The sequence below is a fragment of the Elephas maximus genome, chromosome 25, assembly GCF_024166365.1.
Source record: "Elephas maximus indicus isolate mEleMax1 chromosome 25, mEleMax1 primary haplotype, whole genome shotgun sequence".
In the NCBI taxonomy this organism is placed as follows: Eukaryota; Metazoa; Chordata; class Mammalia; order Proboscidea; family Elephantidae; genus Elephas; species Elephas maximus.
In genome coordinates this window covers 21961239-21979448 of record NC_064843.1, presented here as the reverse complement: position 1 = coordinate 21979448, position 18210 = coordinate 21961239, and positions in this window count along the sequence as shown.

Below are 18210 nucleotides of genomic sequence, written 5' to 3'. Positions count from 1 at the left end.
TGCCTGGGGTCTTAAACACTAGCAAATGGCCATCTAAGATGCATCAATTCATCTCAATCCACCTGGAGCAATGGAGAATGAAGAACACCAAAGACACAAGGTAATTATGAGCCCAAGAGACAGAAAGGGCCACATTAACCAGAGACTACATCAGCCTGAGACCAGAAGAACTAGATGGTGCCCAGCTACAACCGATGACTGCCCTGACAGGGAACACAACAGAGAATCCCTGATGGAGCAGGAAAGCAGTGGGATGCAGACCCCAAATTCTTGTAAAAAGACCAGACTTAATGGTCTGACTGAGACTAGAAGGACCCCAGAGGTCATGGTCCCTGGACCTTCTGTTAGCTCAGGACAAGAACCATTCCCAAAGCAAACTCTTTAGACAGGGATCGAACTGGATTATAGGATAGAAAATGATACTGGCGAGGAGTGAGCTTCTTGGCTCAAGTACACACATGGGACTATGTGGGACTGTCTGGAGGGGAGATGAGAAGGCAGAGGGGGTCAGAAGCTGGGTGAATGGACATGGAAATAGAAGGTGGAGAGAAGGAGTGTGCTGTCCCATTACGGGGAGAGCAATTCAGAGTATATACAGCAAGGTGTACATAAATTTTTGTTTGAGATTGACTTAATTTGTAAACTTTTACTTAAAGCACAATAAAAATTAAAAAATAAAAGAAAATTCTCCATAGGTTTTCCATATCACTCAGAGTCAGGATGAACAATCAGAATAAAATCCAAACTCCTTTCCAGATGTCTCCATGGTCTTCCCTTGGCCTTTGATTTCATCTCATACGTTCTCTGCCTCCTTTGGTATACTACAACCGGGCCGGCTCCCTTTGTGTTTCTCAAAAAAACCAAGGTTCCCTTCCATGGAAATTTTGCTTGGGATAACCTCTTCCAACATCTTCACGTGGCTGACTCCTTTCCAGTCTCCTTTCTCAGCTTAAATGTCACATCCTTGAGAAGCCTGCACTGGTACCCTGTCCTAAAGTGGCCTTGTCAGCTGGATGCTTTTGTGTGAACATGGCTTCCTCACCTACCCTGCCTCAGAAACCACAGTTAATCTCCAGTACTTTAGTGCACAAGGAACCCTGAAAAGGTGGGCAGTTTGAACCCACCGGCTGCTCCACAGGAGAAAGATGTGACAGTCTGCTTCGATAAAGATTACAGCCTTGGAAACCCTATGGGGCAGTTCTACTCTGTCCTAGAGTGTTGACTATGAATCTGAATTGAATCAACAGCAATGGATTTTTATAAAGTATATAGTGTATAAAGAACTCTGGTGGTTAAGTTTGGTGGTTTGAACCCAGCCAGGGGCTCTGTGGGAGAAAGACCTGGCGATCTGCTCCTGTAAAGATTACAGCCTAGAAAACCGTAAGGGGCAGTTCTGCTCTGTCATATGGAGTCGCTGTGAGTCGAAATTGACTTGACAGCAACAGGGTAGGTTTTTGTGGTTTGATTACTACTATAATTTATTCATCCACCCCCTATTTACGAACACTAGATTATTTGCAGGCTTTTACTATCGTGAACAATGATTCTATGAATACTTTTGAGCCGCCTTCTTAGTGTATGTGAACAAATATTTCTACAGGATAAATTTTTAGAAAGGGTCTCTTCATACCTCTGAGAAATCTTGCTAACTTTCATTCCAGTAGATTTTTTCAGCCTATACTCCTAACAACAGCCCAGAAGATCCCTTGCCCCAAAAGGCCAATAGAGCATAAAAATGAGATTTTCAAGCAATAGTGGATAACTTTTTTGCACTGTCTATAGCATTACCCATACCCATTGCTGCCAAGTTGACTCCCACTCATAGAGACCCTACTGGACAGAGTAGAACCACCCCATAGGGTTTCCAAGGCTGTAAATCTTTACAGAAGCAGACTGTCACATCTCTCTCCCATGGAGTGGCTGGTGTGTTTGAACCGCTGACCTTGCAGTTAGCAGTGCTTAACTACTGTGTTACCAGGGCTTCTCTGCACCATTAGAGAATAGGTTAAAAGCACCTGACAACTGTTAGTGTGGTTGTCCACATCCCTGCAGGACTTATAAATGTCATGCATCCATTTATAAGTCTGGATAAGAGGAGAAAGCCACCTGGATAATATAGGTGTAATAGGTTCCCAATGGCTTGGGTGATTCCTTTGAATATCAGCCTCGATGATGGGGGTGGGGGAAGGGTGGGGCTGATTTGTTTTAATCTCTGTTTTTAAGCCTTGACTTTCCAATTCATTGTAAAAGAAATCCTGGGGGTACCAGCTCTCAAGGATCCCATTAAGATTTCACTTTGTCGAATATGCTTTTGAATTACCAAGCAAAATGAAATCTTAAATGTAACTACGGGATGCCACTGCTGCTTCTAAATAGCATAAGAAATGAATCAGGTAGGAATGTTTTAGGCTGTAAACAGCAGAAAACTTGATTAAAAGTAGCTTATAAGTTCTACCCAAACAAGGAATCTGAAAATAGGTAGCTACTGGCACTCGTTCAGTAGTATGAGAGCCAGCTACTCTGTGAGCATCTTGGCCTTTTCCTTGTGGTGCAGCAAAATGACTGCTGCAGTTCCAGGCATCACGTCAGCATTCAAAGCAGGAAGAGGTGAAGGAAGGGCTGGGGCCAAATGTGTCTGTCCTTTTTATCAGGAAAGCAAACATTTTCTTGGAAATCCACAGCATACTTGGCAACCCCAGCTGCAAAGGAGCCTAGAAATAACTGTGAAGTTTTTCCAGCTTTCTAAAACAAAGGAGGAATGGAGTCAGAGGTTAGGAACAGTTGCTGGCTCAGCCAAGAGGCTGTATCTGTCGCAAGAAACACAGAAAAGCCAGATTGTTCTAGAATATTGAAATCTCTTGTCTTCCTTTCAGCTCTTGCACGTGAAGGATGGTCACTGCCACAACTCTTCATGGCTCTATACATCCTCCACTACATGAATTACTAATGATTGTTAAAATGTGGCATTCATGAACTAAAATAGCCAAGGTATTCACACCAGTGTTCTGCCAAGTCTGTCTGGCTACTGCTCCATCCCCCATGGCCTTGCCTTCATGCAATTAGCTAAAATTCCCACAATTTAAGGAAAAGACACTTTGTTATCAATGTTGTCTTGATTTAATTAGGGTTCTCAATAGTGACTTCCACTTCCTACCTACAAAATCTGCTACACCCTGATGAGATGGGACAAACCTCCAAAAGAAATAGGCAAGGGGTATAAATAGGCACTCCCCAGAAGAGAAAATTCAGAGCTACCAAAGCTCTGAAAAGGCACTTGGATTCTTCAGATGTCAGATAAATACAGGATGTCCAGTTAAATTCAGAAAACAACTAATAATTTTTTAGTGCCGTGAAACCTGTGAGAGCTGGAACTCAACGAAACTGCCTTATTTTTCCTGGCCTTGCCAGTTTTCCAACTTCAACAGGGTGCAGTCTTACCACTTTTCCATTGCCATTAGTGAAAAATATTAGAATTTTCCTTTTTGGGCAGGTTTCCTCCTTACACAGGTTCTGGCTTTGGCAGGTCTTACTGTATAAGTGTATCCCATGTAATATTGGGGACGTACTTATATTAAAAATCATTTGTTGTTAACTGAAATCCTAATTTAACTGGGTGTCCTGTAATTTTACTTGCTAAACTTGTAACTCTAAGTCCAGGGACATGCAGAATAAACAACAGGGAGATGGTACTTTAAACCTATCAGTCAGGCAAATATTAGAGTCATAACGGTTACTGCTGGTGGTGATGTGGAGAAAATCCTTATACATTTGTAGATTGTCACGGTCTTGGGTAACTGCCTTAACATTTCTGTGGGATAGATTCTACTCTAGGAATCAATATGTAAAGATACATATGCAAGAAGATTTTGGCAGTATTGTTCACAGCGGCAACAAGTGGGAAACAAAGTAAATACCCATCAATAGGGAAGGAGTGGCTGAATACATGGGCATAGCCACGCCGTGGAATACTGCACAGCCGTTAAAATGCACCAAGCTGGTGATCTGGAGGGATTTCCATGCCATATTGTTAAATGAGAAAAGCAGAATGCAGAAAAATGAGGGTAACGTGATCTATTCATATAAACCCGTGTGTGTGTACTGTATCTGTGTGTACCTATACGTATATCTAAGGAGCCCTGGTGGTCCAATAGTTAACCACTCAGCTGCTAACTGAAAGTCTGTGATTCAAACCCACCCAGCCTCTCGACGGAGGGAAACACCTGGCCATCTGCTCCCTTAAAGATTGCAGCCTAGAAAACCCCATGGGGCAGCCCTATTCTGTCAAATGGGGCCACTTTGAGTCAAAATCGACTCTACAGCACCTAACAACGACAATAACACATCTAGATCTACGTAGTTATTTCGAGGTGTTGGTGGTTCAGCGGTAGCGTTCTCACCTGCCATGCGGAAGACTTGAGTTTGATTCCCAGCCAGCGCCCCACACGCACAGCCACCGCCCCACACGCACAGCCACCGCCTGCTGCTACGATGCCGAAGAGATTTCAGCATAGCTTCCAGAACAAAACAGACTAGGAAGAAGGGCGTAGAAGTCGGCCTTGGAAAATCAGCCGATGAAAAACCCATGGATCACAATGGTCAGATCCATAACTGATCACGGGGAGGATGTAGGACCTGGCAGTATTTTATTCCGTGTGCATGGGGTTGTCACCAGTCTGGGCTGACTCAATGGCAGCTATCAAGAGTAACAATGTGTCTGTATACAATTACCTAGGTGTGGAGAAACTAGAGTTGAGAAAGGAAGGGGAAAAGGAGAAAGAAGCCAACCAGAAAAAGAAAAAGGGGGGAAAAAAACCACTAGAGGAGGAAGCACCCTCAGCAGATATAATATGGTTCCCTTCATGATTTTATGTAAAACTACACGTGTGCATGTATCAGCATTAAAAACTTTAAATCATAAACTTACTTTTAATGCGTTAAAATAAATAGAATTTAACGTAGAATTAGAACGATCATGGCGTTAGCCGCATCATCATCCATCAAGCTTGCGGCGGGTTTTCACGCAGTGTGTAAAGACGCAGCCTTTCTGGTGTATAATTTCCCAAAGATCTGGCATCAGAATATGTATGCATTGTGATTCAGATATGAGTTATTTAGGATCTCCCCCAAAATATATCCAGAATCCCTAAAATTAATTTACATGATTAATTAATACAAGTGCTTATAGCACATCTCCCCCCTAAAGAAAAGAGCTTTCAGTCTTTCCTGCTCAGCAGCTGAGGCCCTCAGAGGAGACTCTGCCTTAGCTCAACATTTCCCTGGACTTTTGTGATGTGGACAGTGAAATAGAAGATAGACTGAGACAGAGATATGGAGTAGACCAGATGGACATATTTTTACCTGCAGAGCATTCCTTTGGACTAGGATCCTACCCCACCCACCTCCACCCCACTGCCTTTCCATTTGGTTCCCCTAGTCCAGATGCCACTCCCCCAGCTCTCGATGTGAACGTGTAATTCAAACCTAGCCAATCAGAGGACTTCATTCAGCTGGCCTCTGTGATTGGTTCAGGGCCAGGCGCATGACCTCCTACCCCAAATTTTGCTGAAGTTACCAGGGAGGCTATCTTTCTTGGGATGGCTGATGCCATCTTTGTCACCATGTGGAGAGAGTGAACCCCGTACAGAGAAAAGCTGGGCGCATGAAAGAGTAAAAATTCTGACGGCATCTTTGAATATTTCGATCCACCTGTGGTGAAAAACGAAACTACTTTGGACATTTTATTTCAGTTCTACGAGTCATAAATTTTCTCCTTACCTTTTTTTTTTTTGCTGTGGCCCGTTTGAGTTTGACTTTGTTCATAGTTACTGGAGAGAGTACCAAGTGAGGGAAGGAAAGAAGCAAGGACTAAGACCTAGGCTAGTGGTTCTCAACGCCGGCTTCATAACCCTTACGCCCGGGTGCCTCCCTCACAGGTGCTGATTTAATTGGTCTGTGGTGTGGCCTGGTGATGACGGAGCCCTAGTGGCACTGTGGTTAAGCGCTCAGCTTCTAACTGAAAAGTGGGTGGTCTGAACCCACCAGCTGCTCCAGGAGAGAAAGATGTGACCGCCTGCTTCCGTAAAGATTACAGCCTTGGAGGCCATATGGGGCAGTTCTACTCTGTCCTGTGGGGTCACTATAAGTCGGAATTGACTCGATGGCAGTGTTTTTATTTATTTATTTTTTTTTGTGGCATGGCCTAGGTACCCACGTTTTTCTAAGCTCCCAAGATGATTTTAATGTGCAGCCAAAGTTGAGACCCACTGACCCAGGCCGAGTGCTTCTTAAACTTTAGCGTGCATAAGAATCACCTGGGCCTTACCTTGAATTCCTGGGTGATGCAAATGGCTAATGTGCTCATGCTAACCAAAAGGTCGAAGGTTGGAGCCTACCCAGAGGTGCCCCCAGAAGAAAGGCCTAGCGATCTACTTCCAAAAAAATCAGCCGTGGAAATCCCTATGGAGCACAGTTCTATTGTGACACACATGGAGTCACCATGCATTGGAGTCGACTGGTTGTAGGGCCTGAGAATGTGCATTTCTGACAATTTGCTGATGCTGCTAGTCAGGAGACCATGCTTTGAGAATCCATCTAATGTGCTGAGGAGAGGGTGGAGGAGGAGAGTGTGGGTTGGGGGTGAACGGGTTTTCCCGGGGCTTGACAAGACAGCATTAGGGCAGCTAGTGACTAAGAAAGGACATGGGGTTTTAATTAGCGTGGCCATGAGTTTCTTTTAACGTTCTTGAGAGTTGCAAGGGGGAAAATACAATTCTTTTTTAATTACTTCCAGCTGTCGAACTGTGTTTCTTGACTGTGCCATGTCTTCAAGGCTAAACCCATATGGGTCTCCAAGTTCATGAGGGTTGCAGTTGTCCAGTTACTCTCCACTGTTGTCACTAATTATTTCCTCTGATAGAAAGTGGGTGGAGGTAGAAGGGTGGGCCATGGAGCTTTTGCCCTAGAGAGTGGGCTACTGTCTAGAAGGTTGGCTCCTGTGGAAATGAGGAGATTGAGGGGTCTGGTGGAGCCAGACAAAATAATCTGCCCCACAGAGACAATGGTAATTGACTTAGCCCATGACCAAGTATGGTTTCAGGTTGTTCATGGTACAGTGTTGCCTCATCTGAGGCCTCTTTGTGTCTCTGGATTAATGGTACCTCCATCAAGGGCAGGATTCTGAGATTGTCTTTTTTTTTCTTTTCTCTTGTCTTTCTTTCATTAAACATTTCTTCAATATTTACTATGTATCAAGCCCTATCTGAGCCTCCGGGGATACAAAGATGAATCAAACTGAGGGCTGAGTCAGGGACAGCTAGTATCCCTTCTTCCCTTCTTTCTTTAACAATAGAGCCCATAAGTTTTAGCTGGGCACATGGCTGTCCAGTTGATGACTGCATTTCTGAGCTTCCTTTGGCTCTTAGTGTTCATGTGACTAAGTTCTGGCTAATGAGATATGAGCAGAAATGATGTGTGCTCCTTCCAGGTCATGCCCTTAAAAGGAATGAGTATATTCTCCCTTTTCCCTTTCTCCTCCCTGTGTTACCTGGGTGTAATGCAAGTATAATGGCAGGAGCTAGAGCAGCCACCTTGGACCTAGAGATCAAAGCTTTGTGTTGAGGTTGAAGAGCCTCCCCACCGCCCCTAAACCACCTAAGTCTGGATTGGTAAGTGAGAGAGAAATAAACTCCTACTTTGTTTAAGCCTCTAAACTTAAAAGCTTTTTTTTTTTTTTTACTTTATTTATTTATTTATTTTTAAATAACTTTTATTGTGCTTTAAGTGAAAGTTTACAAATCAAGTCAGTCTGTCACATATAAGCTTATATACACCTTATTCCATACTCCCACTTATTCTCCCCCTAATGAGTCAGCCCGCTCCCTCCTTCCAGTCTCCTTTCGTGACGATTTTGCCAGTTTCTAACCCTCTCTACCCTCCCATCTCCCCTCCAGACAGGAGATGCCAACACAGTCTCAAGTGTCCACCTGATACTAGTAGCTCACTCTTCATCAGCATCTCTCTCCAACCCATTGTCCAGTCCCTTTCATGTCTGATGAGTTGTCTTCGGGAATGGTTCCTGTCCTGGGCCGACAGAAGGTTTGGGGACCATGACCGCCGGGATTCCTCTAGTCTCAGTCAGACCATTAAGCCTGGTCTTTTTATGAGTATTTGGGGTCTGTATCCCACTGTTCTCCTGCTCCCTCAGGGGTTCTCTGTTGTGCTCCCTGTCAGGGCAGTCATCGATTGTGGCCGGGCACCAACTAGTTCTTCTGGTCTCAGGATGATGTACGTCTCTGATTCATGTGGCCCTTTCTGTCTCTTGGGCTCATAGTTATCGTGTGACCTTGGTGTTCTTCATTCTCCTTTGCTCCAGGTGGGTTGAGACCAATTGATGCATCTTAGATGGCCGCTTGTTAACATTTAAGACCCCAGACACCACATTTCAAAGTAGGATGCAGAATGTTTTCATAATAGAATTATTTTGCCAATTGACTTAGAAGTCCCCTTAAGCCATAGTCCCCAAACCCCTGCCCTTGCTCCGCTGACCTTTGAAGCATTCAGTTTATCCCAGAAACTTCTTTGTTAAGCGCTTTTTGGTATAGCAGTCTAGATTGTACCCAGCCGATAAGACTGTAGGAGCCCTGGTGGCACAATAGTTAAGCACTTGGCTACTAACTGAAATGTCGGCGTTCAAACTCAGTAGCTGCTACAGTGGAGAAAAGACCCGGTGATCTGCTCCCATAAAGATTACAGCCTAGGAAATCCTATGGGGCAGTTCTACTCTGTCCTATAGAGTCCCTAGGAGTAGGAATCTACTTGATGGCACACAACAACAAAAGCAACAAATAAGACCCTGATATTCACCTCTAGTAATGAGACAAAAGAGGCTATTATAGAAAAAAAAAAAAAAAGAGTAATAAGTGTTGAAACAGGGACAATCACACAGTTCTGTGGGGCTACAAATCAGAGTATGCTCAGATGCAAGTTGAGGGGAGGCTTCTGAAGAGGATCCCTGAGTAGGATTCATTCCCACAGATGGAAACTGAAGTAGGGTTGGACACTTGAATCAATTAGGATGCTTTGGCTATAAATAACAACAATAACAACAAAATCCAACAAGGACTATTTTAAAGGAGTCATTCATTGATTCAACAAGTATTTGCATATCATCTACTATGTTCCAGGTGCTGTTGACAATGACAGTGAAGAGCCCAGACTGTAAAACAAAGGTCTCTGAGTGATGCAAATAGTTTGTACTTGGCTGGTGTCATGGATTGAATTGTGTCCCCCCCAAAATGTCTGTCAACTTGATTAAGCCATAATTCCCAGTATTGTGTAATTGTCCACCATTTTGTCATCTGATGTGATTTTCCTGTGTTGTAAATCCTACCTCTATGATGTTAATGAGGCAGGATTAGAGGCAGTTATGTTAATGACGCAGGATTTACTTAATCTACAAGATTAGGTTGTGTCTTAAATCAATCTCTTTTGAGATATAAAAGAGAGAAGCCAGCAGAGAGACATGGGGGCCTCATACTACCAAGAAACAAGAGCCAGGAGAATAGTGTGTCATTTGGACCCAAGGTTCCTGGGCTGAGAAGCTCCTCGACTGGAAGATTGATGACAAGGACCTTCCTCCAAAGTCAACAGAGAAAGCCCTCCTCAGGAACTGGCACCCTGAATTAGAACTTCTAGCTTACTAAATAGTGACAGAATAAACTTCGGTTTGTTAAAGCCATCCACTTGTGGCATTTCTGTTATAGCAGCACTAGATAACAGTAACCAAAATTTGGTGGTTTGAATCCACCCAGTGGCCCTGAGGAAGAAACAGTCCTGGTATCTGCTTCTGTAAAGATTATGGCCAAGAAAACCCTGTGGAGCAGGCCTACTCCATAACAGATGGGGTTTTTCCAAAGTCACAAACCAATGACAACTACAACAACAACAAATCAACAATAAAATAGCCCATAAAACAAAAATCTAAACAAAACTCTGTGGTCATGGAGCTGACGATCCAGTGTGGAAAGATTTATTATCTTAGGAGACAAGACATCCAGAGAGAAATGGTGCTGGGTTGGTGGATACACAGGTTCAACAATGTCTTCAAGGACCCATAATCTTTTCATCTCCTCACTCTGCCTGCTCAGTGCATCGGCTTTGACCTCACCTCCGTCATTTTAAGTGTACTTGGGATTTATCCGATCAGGTATGGTAAGACACACAGACTCAGAAATGGCTGTCATAAAACAAGTTTATTATGTTCAGTTTCCTGGGAGAACACAACATACCCATCAGTCAGGACTACACAGGGTTTGCACTGGGGGAGGAGGTAACAACAACCCGGAATTGTAGGAGAGGGCTTATGTATGGCAAGCAGGGTGGGGTTAGCTAGTTTTTGAGGGCTTCCAGAGATTGGGTAATTTGAATAATTCTGCAGGCTCCAAGGAATAGGGGCTGTTCCTAGTTGTTGGGTACCTGGCTTGGGGTGATTACGGTGGGCACATAGTGGCCCAGAAGCATAAGACTGCAATAAGGGGAATGGTTGGAGAGTAGACTTAATCAGCTCTTCAAGAAGGGGAACTGATCAGCTAGGGCTTTAAAATTGTGTCCAGACAGCATCTTAAGAAAAAACTATATTACATCTGCCTTGTAATCTCATAGTTGCAAGACGGCTGCTACTGCTCCAGGCACCGCATACATGCGCTTCAACCCAGTGGAGTAGATGAAGAGGGACTATTTCCTCCTATCTATTCTTTTTTTTTTTTTCTTATTAGCAGGAAACCTATCTCATAGGTCTCCAGTAGACTTCAAGTCCTATTTTTTAGAATTGTGTCACATTCCTGATAAAAATCACTGGCAAAGGGAAAGAAACAGCCATGAGTGGCTTAGACCAACAATTCTCAAACTCTGATCTCAGGGCCTCTCTGCACCCTTAAAAATTATTAATGATCCCAAAGAGCCTTTTTTTTTTTTTTTAATGTGGGTTATATCTATTGATGTTTTTTGTATTAGAAATTAAAACTGAGAAATTTAAGAAAATATTAATTCACTTAAAATTATAGTAATTACGCCTTTACATGTTAACATAAATAATTTTTTTTTTTTTTTTTTTTTGGTGAAAATAATTACATTCCCCCCCAAAAAAAAAGTTAGTGAGAAGAGTGGCATTTTTTTTTTTTTTTAATGTCTATGGGGTTACTATGAGTTGGAATCGATTGAACAGCATTGTTTTGGTTTTTTGTTTTTGGTATGTCTGGCTTAATAGAAGACTAGATTCTTATGTCTGCTTCCACGTTCAGTCCTCTGTGATGTGGTCTAGGTTTTTCTTATAGAGTTAGACATACAGTTATCAGACAACCCAGTAACCCCACTTCTAGACACTCTGTATCTTGATTGTGATGGTAGGTGCGTGACTGTATTAGTTTCCACTGGCTGCCATAACAAAGTACCACTATGTGGGTGGCATAAAAACAGGAATTTAGTCTCTCACAGTTCTGGAAGCTAGAAGTCCCAGATTCAGCGTGTTGGATGAGCCATGTTCCCTCTGAATATCTAGGGGAAGATCGTTCCTTGTCTCTCCCAACTTCTGGTAGCCCCAGCATTCTTTGGTTTATGGCAGCATAACTCCAACCTCTGCCTCCGTCTTCAATGGCTATCTTCCTTTTGTGTCTCTTCTCTTTTTATAAGGACATCAACCGTATTAGATTAAGACTCAGCCTACTTCAGTATGACTTCATGTTAACTGACAACATCTTCAACAACCTTCCAAACAAGGTTACATTCACAGGTACCAGGGGTTAGGACTTTAACATATTTTTGAGGGGAGCACAATTCAATCTATAACTATGACTATATGTATGTCAGAATTCATAGAACTAAAAAGGGCAAATCTTACCATATATAAATTTGTTGTTGTTGCTAGTTGCATTCTGACTCATGGCGATCCCAGGTGTGCAGAATAGAAATGCTCCATAGGGTTTTCAAGGCTGTGACAGGCCTGTCTTCCAAGGTGCCTCGGGGTGGGTTTGAATGACCTATCTTTCAGCTAGTAGTCGAGTGTTTAGCTATAAGTAAATTAGATCTCAGTAAACCTGATAACTAAAAAAAAAAACCCTAGAAAGACTGACAATACCAAGTAATGGTAAGGATGTGGAACAACTAAAATTCTCATAGATTGCTGATGGGCGTGTAAAATGGTATGACCACACTGGAAAACCCTTTGGTGGTTTCTTGTCATTTTAAACAAACATCTACCACATGACGCAGCAATTCCACTCCTAAGTATGCTCCCAAGACAAATGAGTGCGTATGTCCACACGTACTTGTACACCAGTGTTCACAGCAGCTGTTTTCATAACAGTCAAATGCTGAAAACAACCCACATGTCCATCAGTTGGTGAATGGATGAACAAATTGTGATGTATTAATAGAGTAACTTAATTTTGTTCAGTGCTGTAGCTCTAGCACCCTGAATAGTTGCCGCCTGACACATAGTACAGTGTTTAATAAGGTTATGTTGTTGTTAAAATTTAAATAGTATCTATAATAATATGATTGTGTAAATATTTTTCATTGCAGAACAACTGTGTTATTGGGCCAAGAGAAAAGAAAATGGAATTTCATCTATGCTCACAGCTTCTGCCAAGTGACCCTGGCCCCAGGGCTCCAGTAACACCTTTTCCCACTGTCCCTAAGGTGGTGCCCCCTCTCTACCAGTGGTGTGCTGGGGCTGGCTGGTACTAGTTAGTTCAGGAAATCCATTGTGTACATCTCTTACTAACACCACGTTCGGTCACATTAAGTTAGTAGCTTGAAATTAGCCATATGGGAATATTTATACCCCCAAATCGGCAGATGCTACAAATTCTGTGTCAGGACTTCTTTTCAGGAGCCAGTTGTTACACATTTACCAGCATATCACTCCTTTCTGCTGTTGGCTCTCAGGTCTTCATCACCTGTGCAACCAATTCCCTGCATAAAATTCCAATTCCCTCAGCCTAAGATACTCAGAGTGATTTCTGCTTTTACTCACTAATAAGACACTAAACTTGTTAACAGAAGAGACACATTTCTTTGCTTTTTGCTTTTAGAAAATTCAGGTTTTTCATCAGATAATTTGCACAAAAACAAAACAAAACAAAAACTACTTTCTTCTTCACAGCATTCTTCATAGAGCCGGTCGATGTCACATTCTAGTTCCTTCTTATGTCTTCCTGGGCCTGCTGCCCATATGTCATGCATTCTTGAGTTAGTTCTACCATCTCTTGCATACCATGTCTCCTGCTTATCTTGATCTCCATTTTCATGTTTCTGGCATTCATCTTGAATTCATTTTTGTCAGAAGGGTTATGCTTGTTTGATATGGAAATATAGGCCTAAAGCCCTTTTGCTCAAAAATTTTAGTCCCATGTTCTGCAGGATTTCCTTGCCCTGATATTCCCAAACACTAATTTGGCCTTCAGCCACATTTATTCTATTTTCCAGCATTTTCATTGATACATATATTTTTTCAATTTCCAAGAGCTATTTCTTATTCTCTGATTGTTTCTTTTTTTTAATTTGTTTTTGTTTTATTTATGTTTTGCTGTTGTTGAGAATAGACACAACAAAACATATACCAATTCAATAATTTCTACATGTACAACTCAGTGACATTTATTACATTCTTCAGGTTGTGCCATCATTCTCACCCTCCGTTTCCAAATTGTTCCCTCCCTTGTTAACGTAAACTCGCTGCTCCCTAAATTTCCTATCTAACCTTTCTAGTTGCTATTGTCAATTTGATCCCATATAGATAGTTCTTTAAAAGAGCAGGGTGCTCAAAACAGACAATCTTTACTAATTAAGCTATTGTTCGGTTTAAAGAAGACTTCAGGGGACATTTTTAAGGTTTAAAGATTAAAGTTTAAGGTTTAAAGATTATCTCAGAGCAATAGTATCTGGGGCTCATCCAGCCTCAATGGCTCTGAAAGGTCTGGATTCCACGTGTTTTATAATTTCCCACTTTTGATCAGGATTCGTCTCTAGAATCTTTGAGATCGCTTCTTTTTCATTACAGCCTGTTCTTATTCTGACATGCCTTTTTAAAGTAAATTTGGAGATGACTTTGTTTGTATCTATAAATAAAATATGGAGACCTGGTGGCGCGGAGGTTAAAACCTACGGCTGAGAACCAAAAGTTCGGCAGTTCAAATTCACCAGCCACTCCTTGAAAACCCTATGGGGGAGTTCTACTCTGCCCTATACGGTTGCTATGAGTCACTATTGACTCAACAGTTTGGTTTGGTTTTATAGACAAAATATATTAAAAAAAATTTTTTTTTTTTGCATGACATTGCAACAATAGCTAAAATAATAATGCTCATTCAGGCATATTGTGTTGGTGGGGCTGTGGAGAAACAGACATCCTCATACACTGTAATGTAAAATGATACCATCTCTGTGGGGATCATTTACCAATACGCGTTTTGCCTTTGACCCAGTAACTCCACTTCCAGATATTTATATTGTAGACATACACTGCAGAAGAATGTGCCTGCAAGGTTTTTCATTGAAGCCTTATTGATAATTGCAAGAGTGGAAACAATCCAGGTTTCCATCTGTAGAGAATGGCACAACCACACATAGAACACTGTGTAGCAGTAAAGAAAGAATGACGAGGCTTCCTTTTTATTGACGTGGAAAGCTCTCCAGGATATATTGTTAAATGAAAAAAAAGCAATGTGCAGAAAAAAATTTATAGGGATATTACCTTTTGTATGCCATCCAGTCACTTTGAACTCAGAGAGACCCTACAGGACCCAGTAGAACTGTCCTATAGGGTTTCCTAGGCAGTAATCTTTGTGGGAGCAGATCACTATGCCTTTTCTCCTACAAAGCAGCTAGGTGGGTTTGAACCACCGATCTTTATGTTAGTAGCCAAACACTTGACTATTGTGCCACCAGGTCTCCTTTTCTTTCATTGCTGTTGTTGTTAGGAGATGTTGAGTTGGCTCCGAATCATAGCAACCCTACGTAACAGAATGAAACACTGCTCAGTCCTGCACCATCCTCACAATTATTTTTTTGTTTGAGCCATTGGGTTGTATCTGCTGTGTCAATCTATCTTGTTAAGAGTCTTCCTCTTTTTTGCTGACCTTCACTTTACCAAGTGTGAAGTCCTTTTCCAGGGACTGCTCTCTCCTGATAACAGGTCCAAAGCAGGTGAGGTGAAGTGTTGCCATCCTTGCTTCTAAGGAACATTCTGGCTGTACTTCTTCCAGTCACATTTGTTCTTTCTTTCAGCAGTTTACTGTATAGTCGATATTCTTTGCCAACACCGTAATTCAAAGGCATCAATTCTTTTTCGGTCTTTCTTATTCATTGTCCAGCTTTCACATGCATATAAGGCAATTGAAAAATACCATGACTTGGATCAGGAGCACCTTAGTCTTCAAGGTGACATCTTTGCTTTTTAACACTTTAAAGCGGTCTTTTGCAGCAGAATTGCACAATGCAATGTGTTGTTTGATTTCTTGACTGCTGCTTCCATAGCTGTTGATTGTGGTTCAGGTAAAATGAAATTCTTGACAACTTCAGTCTTTTCTGTGTTTATCGTGTTGTCGCTTACTGGTCCAGTTGTGAGGATTTTTGTTTTCTTTATGTTGAGGTGTAAACCATACTGAAGGCTGTGGTCTTTGATCTTTATCAGTAAGTGCTTCAAGTCCTCTTCATTTTTAGTAAGAAAGGTTGTGTCATCTTCATAACGCAGGTTGTTGATGAGCCTTCCTCCAACCCTAATGTCCTGTTCTTCTTCATATAGTCCAGCATCTCAGATTATTTGCTTAGCATACAGACTAAATAAGTATGGTGAAAGGATACAAACCTGACACACACCTTTCCTGACTTTAAACCACACAGTATCCACTTGTTCTGTTCAGAGGACTGCCTCTTGGTTTATGTACAGTTTATTTATGAGCACAATTGAGTGTTCTGGAATTCCCATTCTTTGCAATGTTATCCATAATTTCTTATGATCCATATAGTTGAATGCATAGTCAATAAAACACAGGTAAACATCTTTCTGGTATTCTCTGCTTTCAGCTAGGATCCATATGACATCAGCAGTGATATCCCTGGTTCTATGTCCCCTTCTGAATTCAACTTGAATTTCTGGCAGTTCCTGTCGATGTACTGCTGCAACCACTTTTGAATGACCTTCAGCAAAATTTTACTTGAGTGTGATATTAATGATATTGTTCAATAATTTCTGCATTCAGTTGGATCACCTTTCTTTGGAAAAGGCGTGAATATGGATCTCTTCAGGTTGGTTGGCCAGGTAGCTGTCTTCCAAATTTCTTGGCATAGATGCATGAGCACTTCCAACGCTGCATCCATTTATTGGAACATCTCAGTTGGTATTCTGTTAATTCTCGGAAACTTGTTTTTTGCCAGGGCCTTTCAGTGCAGCTTTGAACTCTTACTTCAGTAACATCCTTTTATATAAGGGGACTATATATTTATATTTGCTTGTAGAAATACAGGAAGTATTTACAAGAAATTGATGAAAGTGTTTACCAATTGTGAGTGGGGCAGGGGGTGGGGGGAGGAACAGGGATGAATAGAAATTAGTTTTCTCAAAGTATTCCTCTCTGTATCATTTTCCTTTTCGAAACTTGTGAACGAATTTTCCACTAAAAATTAAATTGAAGTTTTAAAAAGCCAAAATATAATAAGTGCTTACTATATGCCAGGGTCTGTGCTTTTCATGTTTCTTCTCATTTAAACCACATTTGGAGAAGTATGAATAAAAACTCTAATTTACAGAGAAGGAGACTATCTTAGGTTGGGTTCTCTAGAGAAGCAAAACCAGTGAAGCATATATACATGTTGTTGTTGTTGTTGTTAGGTGCCGTCGAGTCGGTTCCGACTCATAGTGACCCTATGCACAGCAGAGCGAAGCACTGCCAGGTCCTGAGCCATCCTTACAATCGTTGCTATGCTTGAGCTCATTGTTGCAGCCACTGTGTCAATCCACCTCGTTGAGGGTCTTCCTCTTTTCCGCTGACCCTGTACTCTGCCAAGCATGATGTTCTTCTCCAGGGACTGATACCTCCTGACAGCAGGTCCAAAGTATGTAAGATGTAGTCTCACCATCCTTGCCTCTAATGACAATCCTGGCTGTACTTCTTCTAAAACAGATTTATTCGTTCTTTTGGCAGCCCATGGTATATTCAATATTCTTCGCCAACACCACAATTCAAAGGCATCAGTCCTTCTTTGGTCTTCTTATTCGTTGTCCAGCTTTCACGTGCATATGATGCGATTGAAAATACCATGAATTGGAACAGGCGCACCTTAGTCTTCAAGGCGACATCTTTGCTCTTCAACACTTTAAAGAGGTCCCTTGAAGCGGATTTACCCAATGCAATGTGTCTTTTGATTTCTTGACTGTGCTTCCATGGCTGTTGACTGTGGATCCAAGTAAAATGAAATCCTTGACAACTCCAATCTTTTCTCTGTTTATCATGATGTTGCTCATTGGTCCAGTTGTGAGGATTTTTGTTTTCTTTATGTTTATGTGGGTGTAGAGGCTGGAAAGTCCCAAGTCTGTGTGTGGGTCAGGTGTCAGGCTGGAGGGTTCTCTTGACCCATGTAGCTGCAGGGGTGATGAACCCATGATCGGCAGGTAAGATGGCAGGCTGCTGGCTCAAGTCTGGAGAACCAGAGGTCAGATGATGACCAGCTGAATGCAGGATCCAGAGCAGAGCAAAAGTCAACAAGCTTTACCAGAAAGTCCATATATATTGGATGTAGGCCGTACCCTCAAGGAAACTACCTTTCAACTGATTGGATGCTCAGAGGAGATTTCATCATGGAGTTGATGATACTATATCAGATCTCATCATATTGGTGATTACATCATGACATAACTGCCAGATTACATCTTTACATAACTGCCAAACCACTGAGAATCATGGCCCAGTAAGTTGACATACCTTAACCATCACAGAGACTGATGCTCAGAGAAGTTACTTTGCACTGGTAAGTTGTGACTTTGATTTACACAGATATGTTCCTGGATGGTGCAAGAAGTTTGTGCTCAACTACTAACCTAAATGTTGGCAGTTCGAACCCACCCAGTGGCACTATACAAGAAAGGCTTAGTGATCTGCTTCTGTAAAGATTACAGCCAAGAAAAACCTACGGAGCAGTTCTACTCCGTAATGTATG